This window comes from Acipenser ruthenus, chromosome 13, assembly GCF_902713425.1.
Source record: "Acipenser ruthenus chromosome 13, fAciRut3.2 maternal haplotype, whole genome shotgun sequence".
NCBI classification, from domain to species: domain Eukaryota; kingdom Metazoa; phylum Chordata; class Actinopteri; order Acipenseriformes; family Acipenseridae; genus Acipenser; species Acipenser ruthenus.
Window position 1 is genome coordinate 15,364,478 of NC_081201.1, and position 14,765 is coordinate 15,379,242.

The 14,765-nt window shown below is 38.3% G+C and overlaps 1 long non-coding RNA gene across 1 annotated transcript; it reads left to right on the plus strand.

Moving 5' to 3' along the window:
- The first annotated feature begins 9,543 nt into the window (after window positions 1-9,543).
- On the plus strand, window positions 9,544-13,623 carry LOC131740153 (uncharacterized). The gene is made up of 4 exons (XR_009330784.1): window positions 9,544-9,634; window positions 9,898-10,074; window positions 12,650-12,845; window positions 13,498-13,623. It is a non-coding gene; the product is annotated as an uncharacterized LOC131740153 (long non-coding RNA).
- Window positions 13,624-14,765: the final 1,142 nt, after the last annotated feature.

Sequence of the window (14,765 nt, forward strand, 5' to 3'; positions counted from 1 at the left end):
TGAGAGCATGTCCACGATGTGTCATATGAACGATATGAGGGCTGAGAATATTGTTCAGATGAATGATCGATTGAGCAGAAAAATGGTAACGTAAACAGATGATCATCAGGGAATGATAAAACATCCAAGCGGGGTCTGATCACCCTCTCCCGACGGAGATTTCTGCGGAGTATCTGTGCTTCAATATCAACTGGCTCTTCAAGAAAAGGACACGCCATGTCTGACTCCCTCCTTCAGTCTGCAGGCTTCAGCTAAAGAGGAGAAACTCAGGGTTAGTTGAAGAAAACCTGCTAGCTTCACGGAGTATGTTGCCATAGTAACTGACTCAGAGTTAAGCTGAACTGGCTTCGTGAAACCGAAAACTCAGAGTTTCCTTCAACTCTGAGTCAACTAACTCTGAGTTTTCACTAAACCCGCTTTCTGAAACAGGGCCCAGATTGAACATTTTGCAACCATTTAGTAAAGAAAGAGCATCCATTGGAGAATGCGGGTATCGAGCGCTCTACCATTTGAGCTAATTCCCCACACTTGACAATATATGACACGTTGCTGCCCAGAGCTAGGCGAAAATGATTCTGTTATTTTTATTTGATGTTTCAGACACTTGCCGTAGGTTTCATTCTTTTTGTCCTCATTACCAGTAAAAAACTTTTGTTCTCAAGTAAGACCAGATTGAACATTTTCCAACCATTTAGTAAAGAAAGAGCATCTATTGGAGAATGCGGGTATGGATCCCGCTATTTTTCACATGCTAAGCGAGCGTTCTACCATTTGAGCTAATTCCCCACACTTGACAATGAATGACACGTGGCTGCCCAGAGCTAGGCGAAAATGATTCTCTTATTTTTATTTAATGATGTTTCAGACAGTGCTTGCCGTAGGTTTCATTCTTTCTTTTTGTCCTCATTACCAGTAAAAAACTTTTGTTCTCAAGGAAGACCAGGGCCCTGTTTCAGAAAGCAGGTTTAACAAACTCTGAGTTTAAACCTGAACTCTGGGTTGACTAACTGAGTTGTCAAACTCAGAGTTTTCGGTTTCAGAACAGGTGATAACAATGAGTTCAATCAACTCTGAGTTAAGTTAACCCTGAGTAAAGCGCGTGCATGAGGAGATAAAAAGCCCTCATCAAAGGAACGCAGATAACCTGATTCGTCATGGCAACAGGAGAATAAAGGGCTCGAACCTTCTACTTCTCCCCAGAGAAGATAGAAATATTAATGAATGCGTATGCAGAATAAGAGTATATATTTAAGAAAAAAAGCAATACCGTAGCAGCAGCAAAATAACGTGAGCTGGCGTGGCAGGAAATTGCTGACCGAGTCAATGCGTGAGTATTAATTGAATAAAAAGAAGTTTTATCTCGAGTGTTCCACTTATTCAACATTTATTTTATATATATATATATATATATATATATATATATATATATATGTGTGTGTGTGTGTGTGTGTGTGTGCGCGTGTTTAATATTTATGCAGGTGCAACCCAACCGGCACAAAACGTACTTGGCAGCAACTGAAGATGAAATATAGAAATATACTTCAAACAGGTAAGGTATAACTTCATTACAAGCAATTGTTATGTTGTTTAGCCTACCCTACCTAATTAAACCGCATTCAGTGGCTACATTCAACATGTGATATATTTAAGTAGTTAGTGAAATTTTCTAAGCAAAAAAAAAAGTAAATTTTTCAGCCATCCCAAGACTGCCAGTATTTAATATTGTCTATTTGAAAGTAACACCTAAATGCCTTTATACATACAAGTCTCCAAATTTGTGCTTACTGGACATGTTCAAATTTGACCTCCATAGCTAATAGAAAAAAGGCTGAGGGCCGAAAAACAGGTGGGGGTCCACCACCACCACCACTCACAGAGGCTGAAGAGATGGCCCTCAGTCAAAACAGTGGGCGACCTATTGCTGAAGGCATCTCTGGAGGAAGCTCATCTGACCCAACCACCCCCCAGGACACAAGGGCCTACATAAGAGGTTAGTTATTCAAATTAATGATATATGTACATTCATCCTTTTGCCAGTGTTAGCTCAGTGACGCCCACCCATCCATTTTAGACACAACTTGGCACACTGATTTTCTTGTAGTGGTACAATTCTTTGCAATTGACTGCTGTTACTCCTTCAGACATCATAATCTATTTTAAGGTGATTCGAGAGTTATATATTTGAAAAATTGTGATGTGGCCTGCACACTGTTGTAAAAACAAAATTCAAATTAGGTGGGGCACTTTTCTGGGTAAAGTTATAATTTAACTGTCTAATCTTCTTCATCTTCTACCAGTTACTGATGGTGTAATCTGTCTGGTGGAGCCTTCTGCCATAACAGACCTCCATGCAGTTGTAAGTACTCTTAATACTCCACAGATGTTTTATAATGGGTTAAAGTAGAACACAAAAATTGTTAATTTTCATTACAGGAGGATGATGATGATGAAGACACCTTGTCAGCTGCCACAGAGAGGGAAGATACAGAGAGACCTATTGAGGTTCACACCTTAAAAGTAACATCTAACAGTTGATGATAGTGTTGTATCAAAAATAAAACTTGCACATTCTTTTTCTCTAAGAGCGAAAAAGATGCTGGAAATTACAATGAGGAAGAGGGTCCATCCACCTCCACAGCACAACTTACCTCAGTAAGATGTTGTTCAGCATTGGCCCATGACTTACAATGAAACTAAGTAGACCTGGCACTGTGAAATTCAATGTCATTTTTTGTGTTCCTATAGCTCCCTGTGAAACAGCTGTACAAGGTGTACTTAAATAAACAAATTGAAAAATGTAATTTAGAAATGGACCACATAAGGCTGCAGATGCGAAAGGCAAAACTAGAAATACAACTGCTGGAACATCAGTTAAAGGTGGGTGAGGTGCCCACAGGTGGATGATGTTACTTGTTTGAACAACATAAAAAATATTAACTACTGTACTGCATTTGTACTTGCAGGAAATAAAGAAGACTTCATAAAAAGAAAGGCATATTGTCTTTATTTGACACTGGGGAGGTGATGGGTCAGTCAGAAATGATGGTAGCATATTGTGTCTCTGACTGCTTTTCCATCTCGTGCGTCAGCAGGGTGGTCAGGATCATTATCAGGATCGTTCACTGGTTGAGTAGGACATTGTTCTCCTCTAATTGTGGCAATGTTGTGGAGAATCACACATGCCACAATAATGTCACATGCCCTTTCTGGGGTGACCCTGAGCCTACGAAGGCACTGGAACCGGGCCTTGAGCATCCCAATGGTCATCTCTACCCTGGCTCGTGTCCTGCAGTGAGCCAAGTTATAACGTTGCTGCGGGCCGGGCTCAGGATCAGAGTAAGGGGTCAGCAAATAGGGCTGGCAGGGGTACCCTCTGTCACCGAGCAGGTAACCATCGAACTCTCCTATGATAATACGAGGATACAGTTTAAATTTTCAGTTGCAATAGGAGGAAACAAAATATTGATTATAATAGGATATAGCTATATATATATAAACTCACCACAGGCAAATCTAGCACTCAGTGTACACTCACGAAACATTCGCGAGTCATGCACAGACCCAGGCCACTTTGCTTCCACGTTGCTGATGATGTGGGCTGCATCACATATGATCTTCACAGTGCAGAACAGTAATTAGCTGCAGTAGCTGTATTGTGAAGTATCTTTCATTTGGAATGCTAAAGGCTACTATTTACGCCTACCTGCACATTAATGCTGTGGAAAGACTTCCTATTCACATAATCTCCTTCATTTACTGAAGGAGCTATGATAGGAATATGAGTGCCATCTATGCAGCCAATCACACCTGGAAACCCTAAAATATATCAAATTAACTGATTAGTGCTTCAAGTCTCAAAGCTTCATACTAAATAAATTAATTATTGCTTAGACTGATACCTGCAATTCTGTGGAATTCTTCTTTGATGAGTCTTGTAGGTCTGTGACTTGGGAACACCACAAAAGTGTACAGTAAAACGTTTCAGTGCTAGAGTCACATTTCTGACAGCCCGACAGACGGTTGCCTTGGAAATATGCTCAGCGTCACCGATGTTATATAGAAAACTCCCGTTGGCAAAAAAACGAAGTGCAACACAAAGAATTTGTTCCGAACTGAGAGCATGTCCACGATGTGTCATATGAACGATATGAGGGCTGAGAATATTGTTCAGATGAATGATCGATTGAGCAGAAAAACGGTAACGTAAACAGATGATCATCAGGGAATGTTAAAACATCCAAGCGGGGTCTGATCACCCTCTCCCGACGGAGATTTCTGCGGAGTATTTGTGCTTCAATATCAACTGGCTCTTCAAGAAAAGGACACGCCATGTCTGACTCCTCCTTCAGTCTGCAGGCTTCAGCTAAAGAGGAGAAACTCAGGGTTAGTTGAAGAAAACCTGCTAGCGAGCAGGTTAGCTTCACGGAGTATGTTGCCATAGTAACTGACTCAGAGTTAAGCTGAACTGGCTTCGTGAAACCGAAAACCCAGAGTTTCCTTCAACTCTGAGTCAACTAACTCTGAGTTTTCACTAAACCCGCTTTCTGAAACAGGGCCCAGATTGAACATTTTGCAACCATTTAGTAAAGAAAGAGCATCCATTGGAGAATGCGGGTATCAATCCCGCTACTTCTCGCATGCTAAGCGAGCGCTCTACCATTTGAGCTAATTCCCCACACTTGACAAAAAACGACACGTTGCTGCCCAGAGCTAGGCGAAAATTATTCTCTTTTTTTTTGATGTTTCAGACAGTTGCCGTAGGTTTCATTCTTTTTGTCCTCATTACCAGTAAAAAACTTTTGTTCTCAAGGAAGACCAGATTGAACATTTTCCAACCATTTAGTAAAGAAAGAGCATCTATTGGAGAATGCGGGTATGGATCCCGCTATTTTTCACATGCTAAGCGAGCGTTCTACCATTTGAGCTAATTCCCCACACTTGACAATGAATGACACGTGGCTGCCCAGAGCTAGGCGAAAATGATTCTTTTTTATTTTGATGTTTCAGACAGTTGCCGTAGGTTTCATTCTTTTTGTCCTCATTACCAGTAAAAAACTTTTGTTCTCAAGGAAGACCAGATTGAACATTTTCCAACCATTTAGTAAAGAAAGAGCATCTATTGGAGAATGCGGGTATGGATCCCGCTATTTTTCACATGCTAAGCGAGCGTTCTACCATTTGAGCTAATTCCCCACACTTGACAATGAATGACACGTGGCTGCCCAGAGCTAGGCGAAAATGATTCTCTTATTTTTATTTAATGATGTTTCAGACAGTGCTTGCCGTAGGTTTCATTCTTTCTTTTTGTCCTCATTACCAGTAAAAAACTTTTGTTCTCAAGGAAGACCAGGGCCCTGTTTCAGAAAGCAGGTTTAACAAACTCTGAGTTTAAACCTGAACTCTGGGTTGACTAACTGAGTTGTCAAACTCAGAGTTTTCGGTTTCAGAACAGGTGATAACAATGAGTTCAATCAACTCTGAGTTAAGTTAACCCTGAGTAAAGCGCGTGCATGAGGAGATAAAAAGCCCTCATCAAAGGAACGCAGATAACCTGATTCGTCATGGCAACAGGAGAATAAAGGGCTCGAACCTTCTACTTCTCCCCAGAGAAGACAGAAATATTAATGAATGCGTATGCAGAATAAGAGTATATATTTAAGAAAAAAAGCAATACCGTAGCAGCAGCAAAATAACGTGAGCTGGCGTGGCAGGAAATTGCTGACCGAGTCAATGCGTGAGTATTAATTGAATAAAAAGAAGTTTTATCTCGAGTGTTCCACTTATTCAACATTTATTTTATATATATATATATATATATATATATATATATATATATATATATATATATATATATATGTGTCTGTGTGTGTGTGTGTGCGCGTGTTTAATATTTATGCAGGTGCAACCCAACCGGCACAAAACGTACTTGGCAGCAACTGAAGATGAAATATAGAAATATACTTCAAACAGGTAAGGTATAACTTCATTACAAGCAATTGTTATGTTGTTTAGCCTACCCTACCTAATTAAACCGCATTCAGTGGCTACATTCAACATGTGATATATTTAAGTAGTTAGTGAAATTTTCTAAGCAAAAAAAAAAGTAAATTTTTCAGCCATCCCAACACTGCCAGTATTTAATATTGTCTACTTGAAAGTAACACCTAAATGCCTTTATACATACAAGTCTCCAAATTTGTGCTTACTGGACATGTTCAAATTTGACCTCCATAGCCAATAGAAAAAAGGCTGAGGGCCGAAAAACAGGTGGGGGTCCACCACCACCACCACTCACAGAGGCTGAAGAGATGGCCCTCAGTCAAAACAGTGGGCGACCTATTGCTGAAGGCATCTCTGGAGGAAGCTCATCTGACCCAACCACCCCCCAGGACACAAGGGCCTACATAAGAGGTTAGTTATTCAAATTAATGATATATGTACATTCATCCTTTTGCCAGTGTTAGCTCAGTGACGCCCACCCATCCATTTTAGACACAACTTGGCACACTGATTTTCTTGTAGTGGTACAATTCTTTGCAATTGACTGCTGTTACTCCTTCAGACATCATAATCTATTTTAAGGTGGCCTGCACACTGTTGTAAAAACAAAATTCAAATTAGGTGGGGCACTTTTCTGGGTAAAGTTATAATTTAACTGTCTAATCTTCTTCATCTTCTACCAGTTACTGATGGTGTAATCTGTCTGGTGGAGCCTTCTGCCATAACAGACCTCTATGCAGTTGTAAGTACTCTTAATACTCCACAGATGTTTCATAATGGGTTAAAGTAGAACACAAAAATTGTTAATTTTCATTACAGGAGGATGATGATGATGAAGACACCTTGTCAGCTGCCACAGAGAGGGAAGATACAGAGAGACCTATTGAGGTTCACACCTTAAAAGTAACATCTAACAGTTGATGATAGTGTTGTACCAAAAATAAAACTTGCACATTCTTTTTCTGTAAGAGCGAAAAAGATGCTGGAAATTACAATGAGGAAGAGGGTCCATCCACCTCCACAGCACAACTTACCTCAGTAAGATGTTGTTCAGCATTGGCCCATGACTTACAATGAAACTAAGTAGACCTGGCACTGTGAAATTCAAAGTCATTTTTTTGTGTTCCTATAGCTCCCTGTGAAACAGCTGTACAAGGTGTACTTAAATAAACAAATTGAAAAATGTAATTTAGAAATGGACCACATAAGGCTGCAGATGCGAAAGGCAAAACTAGAAATACAACTGCTGGAACATCAGTTAAAGGTGGGTGAGGTGCCCACAGGTGGATGATGTTACTTGTTTGAACAACATAAAAAAATATTAACTACTGTACTGCATTTGTACTTGCAGGAAATAAAGAAGACTTAATAAAAAGAAAGGCATATTGTCTTTATTTGACACTGGGGAGGTGATGGGTCAGTCAGAAATGATGGTAGCATATTGTGTCTCTGACTGCTCTTTCATCTCGTGCGTCAGGATCATTATCAGGATCGTTCACTGGTTGAGTAGGACATTGTTCTCCTCTAATTGTGGCAATGTTGTGGAGAATCACACATGCCACAGTAATGTCACATGCCCTTTCTGGGGTGACCCTGAGCCTACGAAGGCACTGGAACCGGGCCTTGAGCATCCCAATGGTCATCTCTACCCTGGCTCGTGTCCTGCAGTGAGCCAAGTTATAACGTTGCTGCGGGCCGGGCTCAGGATCAGAGTAAGGGGTCAGCAAATAGGGCTGGCAGGGGTACCCTCTGTCACCGAGCAGGTAACCATCGAACTCTCCTATGATAATACGAGGATACAGTTTAAATTTTCAGTTGCAATAGGAGGAAACAAAATATTGATTATGATAGGATATAGCTATATATATATAAACTCACCACAGGCAAATCTAGCACTCAGTGTACACTCACGAAACATTCGCGAGTCATGCACAGACCCAGGCCACTTTGCTTCCACGTTGCTGATGATGTGGGCTGCATCACATATGATCTTCACAGTGCAGAACAGTAATTAGCTGCAGTAGCTGTATTGTGAAGTATCTTTCATTTGGAATGCTAAAGGCTACTATTTACGCCTACCTGCACATTAATGCTGTGGAAAGACTTCCTATTCACATAATCTCCTTCATTTACTGAAGGAGCTATGATAGGAATATGAGTGCCATCTATGCAGCCAATCACACCTGGAAACCCTAAAATATATCAAATTAACTGATTAGTGCTTCAAGTCTCAAAGCTTCATACTAAATAAATTAATTATTGCTTAGACTGATACCTGCAATTCTGTGGAATTCTTCTTTGATGAGTCTTGTAGGTCTGTGACTTGGGAACACCACAAAAGTGTACAGTAAAACGTTTCAGTGCTAGAGTCACATTTCTGACAGCCCGACAGACGGTTGCCTTGGAAATATGCTCAGCGTCACCGATGTTATATAGAAAACTCCCGTTGGCAAAAAAACGAAGTGCAACACAAAGAATTTGTTCCGAACTGAGAGAATATCCACGATGTGTCATATGAACGATATGAGGGCTGAGAATATTGTTCAGATGAATGATCGATTGAGCAGAAAAATGGTAACGTAAACAGATGATCATCAGGGAATGATAAAACATCCAAGCGGGGTCTGATCACCCTCTCCCGACGGAGATTTCTGCGGAGTATTTGTGCTTCAATATCAACTGGCTCTTCAAGAAAAGGACACGCCATGTCTGACTCCTCCTTCAGTCTGCAGGCTTCAGCTAAAGAGGAGAAACTCAGGGTTAGTTGAAGAAAACCTGCTAGCGAGCAGGTTAGCTTCACGGAGTATGTTGCCATAGTAACTGACTCAGAGTTAAGCTGAACTGGCTTCGTGAAACCGAAAACCCAGAGTTTCCTTCAACTCTGAGTCAACTAACTCTGAGTTTTCACTAAACCCGCTTTCTGAAACAGGGCCCAGATTGAACATTTTGCAACCATTTAGTAAAGAAAGAGCATCCATTGGAGAATGCGGGTATCGTGGAAGACCAGGGCCCTGTTTCAGAAAGCAGGTTTAACAAACTCTGAGTTTAAACCTGAACTCTGGGTTGACTAACTGAGTTGTCAAACTCAGAGTTTTCGGTTTCAGAACAGGTGATAACAATGAGTTCAATCAACTCTGAGTTAAGTTAACCCTGAGTAAAGCGCGTGCATGAGGAGATAAAAAGCCCTCATCAAAGGAACGCAGATAACCTGATTCGTCATGGCAACAGGAGAATAAAGGGCTCGAACCTTCTACTTCTCCCCAGAGAAGATAGAAATATTAATGAATGCGTATGCAGAATAAGAGTATATATTTAAGAAAAAAAGCAATACCATAGCAGCAGCAAAATAACGTGAGCTGGCGTGGCAGGAAATTGCTGACCGAGTCAATGTGTGAGTATTAATTGAAAAAAAAGTAAAGTTTTATCTCGAGTGTTCCACTTATTCAACATTTATTTTATATATATATATATATATATATATATATATATATATATATATATATATATATATATATATATATAAAATGTGTGTGTGTGTGTGCGCGTGTTTAATATTTATGCAGGTGCAACCCAACCGGCACAAAACGTACTTGGCAGCAACTGAAGATGAAATATAAAAATATACTTCAAACAGGTAAGGTATAACTTCATTACAAGCAATTGTTATGTTGTTTAGCCTACCCTACCTAATTAAACCGCATTCAGTGGCTACATTCAACATGTGATATATTTAAGTAGTTAGTGAAATTTTCTAAGCAAAAAAAAAGTAAATTTTTCAGCCATCCCAACACTGCCAGTATTTAATATTGTCTATTTGAAAGTAACACCTAAATGCCTTTATACATTCAAGTCTCCAAATTTGTGCTTACTGGACATGTTCAAATTTGACCTCCATAGCCAATAGAAAAAAGGCTGAGGGCCGAAAAACAGGTGGGGGTCCACCACCACCACCACTCACAGAGGCTGAAGAGATGGCCCTCAGTCAAAACAGTGGGCGACCTATTGCTGAAGGCATCTCTGGAGGAAGCTCATCTGACCCAACCACCCCCCAGGACACAAGGGCCTACATAAGAGGTTAGTTATTCAAATTAATGATATATGTACATTCATCCTTTTGCCAGTGTTAGCTCAGTGACGCCCACCCATCCATTTTAGACACAACTTGGCACACTGATTTTCTTGTAGTGGTACAATTCTTTGCAATTGACTGCTGTTACTCCTTCAGACATCATAATCTATTTTAAGGTGATTCGAGAGTTATATATTTGAAAAATTGTGATGTGGCCTGCACACTGTTGTAAAAACAAAATTCAAATTAGGTGGGGCACTTTTCTGGGTAAAGTTATAATTTAACTGTCTAATCTTCTTCATCTTCTACCAGTTACTGATGGTGTAATCTGTCTGGTGGAGCCTTCAGTAGTAATATTACTATAGCTTATGTCAAAAGTCTAATTTATGACCCTTTTGACCTTTTTTTGACCTTATAGGTATGAATTTATGAATATATAATGAGGGGGCGTGGATTTATGAATTTATGAATATATAATGAGGGGGCGGGGATTTTATGGTTGTTACAAGACAGATATGCTTATTGAATATATGCTTATATATGCCTATAAACTTATTGCACGTCTTTTATAAGATATGTACAAAAATCAGTGTTTAATATGTTATTTATGTAATCAGGGGATAGTGGGTACCCAAGTTTTATAAATGCTTATGTTAACTTATGCTTGGTGCAGACAACATTAATGCTTATGTTAACTTATGCTTAGTGTAGACAACATTAAAGTCTTAGTATTGCTTGGTGCAGACAACATTAAAGTCTTTTTTTTTTTTTTTACATAAGCCACTTAATGAAAAAAGGAGAAAGTTTAAAAGAGGGTATTAAAAGAAAAAAGAAAAAAAAAAAAGAACACAACTACTTAGCCATTTTAAAAGCATTTAAACATTACACACATACACACACACACACACAGAAATCAGAGTACGAGGTGCAGTGATTTTACATTTTGATATGTTTTGCGTATACATATTTTTTAACTAGGCACCGTTAAAAGCAAAAGATATTTACACATACAGAATCCAATAGATGAAACAGGAGAAAGTTTAAAACAGCGTATCACAAAATAAACCAGATATTAAATTAAATATTTATATAAAAAAGAACAAAACAAAACAAAACAAAATCTACCAAAGTACAATTTCTGAAAAAGCTCTCTCTCTCTCTCTTACCGTTTAAAAAAAAAAAACTCCCCAGGACAACCGCTTAAGTACAGTCTGAATTCTCTCCCTCGCAGACAACTATAGCCAACTGCATTCATCAAACTTTAGCAGAAGAATGACTGCAAACTCGCTCTGTGACTTAAATAGGGGGCGGTTCCTTTGGCTTCGAACATGTGCGCAACTTCCTATAGGTACACTTACATGCGCGCGCACATGAGCACAGGCACTGAGACACCCCCACACACAGACACCCACACAGACACATAACCACCCGCTATGAACAGACAGGCGTCTCGATGTATTAAAAACCACCGATACCTATTTGTTAGAGGAAGGCACCCTGCAGAGAAGGCTTTTGAAATGTGTGAATCTTGATGCCTTAAGGTTTGGGTCTCAGCATGGTAGACACTCCTAGGGCTATTTCAAATGAATATACAGATTTTGTATATATTAAGGAGCTTGCATACTTTTGTTAAGATTAAAACCTGGAATCAATTCTATAAATAAAAACTGTTTAAGCGTGTTTGGTTGTTGTGTTTGTTTGTTTGCTTGTTTTTTTTAAAAAAAAAAGATAAAATGAGAGCATTTTTATCCTGACGCAAATAAAATTAAAAATGCTCAAATGAAAGACGTATTAAAAATATATTGCATGAACATTTTACGCCTGTAATACCGCATAAAGAAAATAGATTTAACTAAGCCTCCGTTTAACTATAAACAAACAAACAGGTATAAGTATATGCTATTGCAAAGTTTGGTTATTCGCACCGTACCAATAAAACTTATGGAATTGAATATAACTGTATAAAAACAAAATGTTATGATTCTGTAGGAAACAAATGAAGGAAAATTAAACACAGATGTAAATGAATAAAACAAACATGTTTTAGGGAATAAGGGCTACGGTTTTGTAGCGTATTTAGCGTGTCTGAAAAACCAAAAATCATTTGTGAGGTGAGAATCGTGGCACCGCTTAGTCTAGTTCTTTAACATATCCGACTTAGGGTGGCGGGATGGCTGATTATGTTGGAAAGCACGATGTTATCTCCTTTACGTGTATCTAAAATGAATCGTGTTATAAAACAGATTGTATAAATTTGTTTACAAAACGAATGAGAATATTTTTTGCTTGTAATACTGAGTAAAGAAAAATAGAAATAACTAAACTATATAAACTATAAAAACAAAACATACAAGTATATGTATATGCTTCGCCAATTCTTGTTTATTAACGGCATATCAATAAAAAACGTGATTTAAGCATAATAAAACATAATTTAAGCATAATATCGAGAATATGGCGGTTGGTTTTGGGTAAGGGATTTAGAGTCCCTGAAAAACGAAAATCATGGGTTAGATGAGGGGAGATTTGAGGCGCCGCCTAGTCTGGGTACCGCTCAGGTGTCGTGTTTATCTCCCCCAGGATAGGTTTTCCTGATCCGGCCCCCTGTGGTTACAAATGCATTTACCGCGGATCTTTGAGAGTATAAAGCCCACTGCACAGTGCTATGCATACACTTCTGGAAAAGGACGATTCCTCTCAAGAACCATATCCCGTAAAGACCCACTTCAACTATAAATGGACGGAGAATCAACCCGCAACAATGAAGTTCTAAATGGTAGGTCCTATGTTTAATGTTTAAATGCTGTTTTAACTCTGTGTGAAAAACAATGTTATGAAATTGTATGGATTATAAATGCCGCTTTGTCTGTAAAATGTTAAAGATGTAACGTAAAAAATGTTTGAAACGCGTTTATAACTCAACGCGTAAGTCTCGATGTTTTTGTTTGTTTGTTTTTTGTTTGTTTGTTTGTTTGTTTTTTGTTTGTTTGTTTGTTTGTTTTGTTTTTAAATTGGCGGTAAAATGTTAAAGATGTAACGTAAAAAATGTTTGAAACGCGTTTATAACTCAACGCGTTAGTCGCGATGTTTTGAATTGTTTATTCCTGTTTAGAAATGCATGTGGTGGTAATGTAGGCCGCCATTGCTTTTTGGATAATGGGGTTTTTAGATAATGAATGAAGACCTACGCGCGGTTTGGCTGTGATGCGGCCTGGGTTGTCTTAATAGGTAGCCTGTTTACAGTATACCCTTTTTAAAAATGGGTTTTATTTTAAAAGAGTTAAGATGATGCATGTAACTCAGATATATGAACACTACTATAAATACACACTTTAACATGGTGAATTTTAGGCCTGTATTTTATTTTATGTTGTTATTATTATTTATTTATTTATTTATTTAAAATTATATATTTTCATATTTTATAGATATCCAGGAGCTTATAGAAGAACATTTAATTTCACACCAGGAGGAAGTAATTGAACAGCCTCCTACGATCGTTCCCCTCTCACCTACGTTGGTACCGCTGTCCCCCACATGGTTTTTGGAGAATCAAAATGGTGAGTTTTTTTCATTCGCTAAACCAAAATAGCGCGAGGGGTGTTATTAATAACAAATACAGAAATGTAATTATGATATATATGTATATATATATATATATTGATTGAATGATATTACAAGTTACAGACATTGTTTTTATTTTATTATGATTTCATTTTAAAAACATAGCTGATTCATTCTGTTTTTTAGAAGCTGACTACCTTGAAGATTCTGAACAATTGGAACAATACTTCATGACATCTTTCAGCAACCTAGCGTCAGACTCTGAATTGTCTAAAAGTATGAACCGTATTGTTTTATAGATTAATAAAATATGTTTGATCGTTTTTTTTTTCATAATTAACATTAATTATTTTTAGGTTAATAAAACATTCATATTCAACCATTTATATTATTTTAGAAGATCCTGAAAAACCCGAAAGGAAAGACGTTGCCAGTACATCGGAGGGCCTAGTTATACATGTGAAGACCCCCTTAGATCCTCCCAATAAACATCAAAAATCTGAAAAAAGACCTCTCAAAAGTAAGTACCTATTTAAAATGAAGGTGTGTTTTTTTTTTGTTTTTTTTTAAAGTATGTTAAATATTTCATCAAACATCTGTTAATGTATTCTGTTCTGATTGCATATTTTGTCATATTTTCATTTAGAACGGCCCACTAGACGTACACTTCTTGTGGAAAGCGAATCTTCCGAGGACGAAACATCCTTCAGCAGAGACCCAGAGTCTAAAAGGCTGCGTAAAATTTCCGGAAGGTTTCATACTTCGCTACAATCAAGAGCCACCCCTACGCTCTCCAAAGTACCACAAAGGCTAAAACCTACGCTTCCCTCAACTTCAACTACTACTAGGTATCACAGCGTTGAGCTATTGAAACATGTACAGCTGACTATAGATCAGATCATTTACAGACACCCAGCTATAAGGGCCCTTGTTTCCGACCCAGAAGTGGCTCAGAATATACAAACATTAATTACCCTATTGAAAACGTTGGGTTTCTTAAAACAGTAGCAGTGTATTTATAGAGCTACAATGGAACCACATCGCAAAAAAACTTGTAAAAGGAAACACATTGAAATTACTGTTGATGATTCTGACAATGATGATGCTGTGAATGGTGTTCAAAAAAATAAAA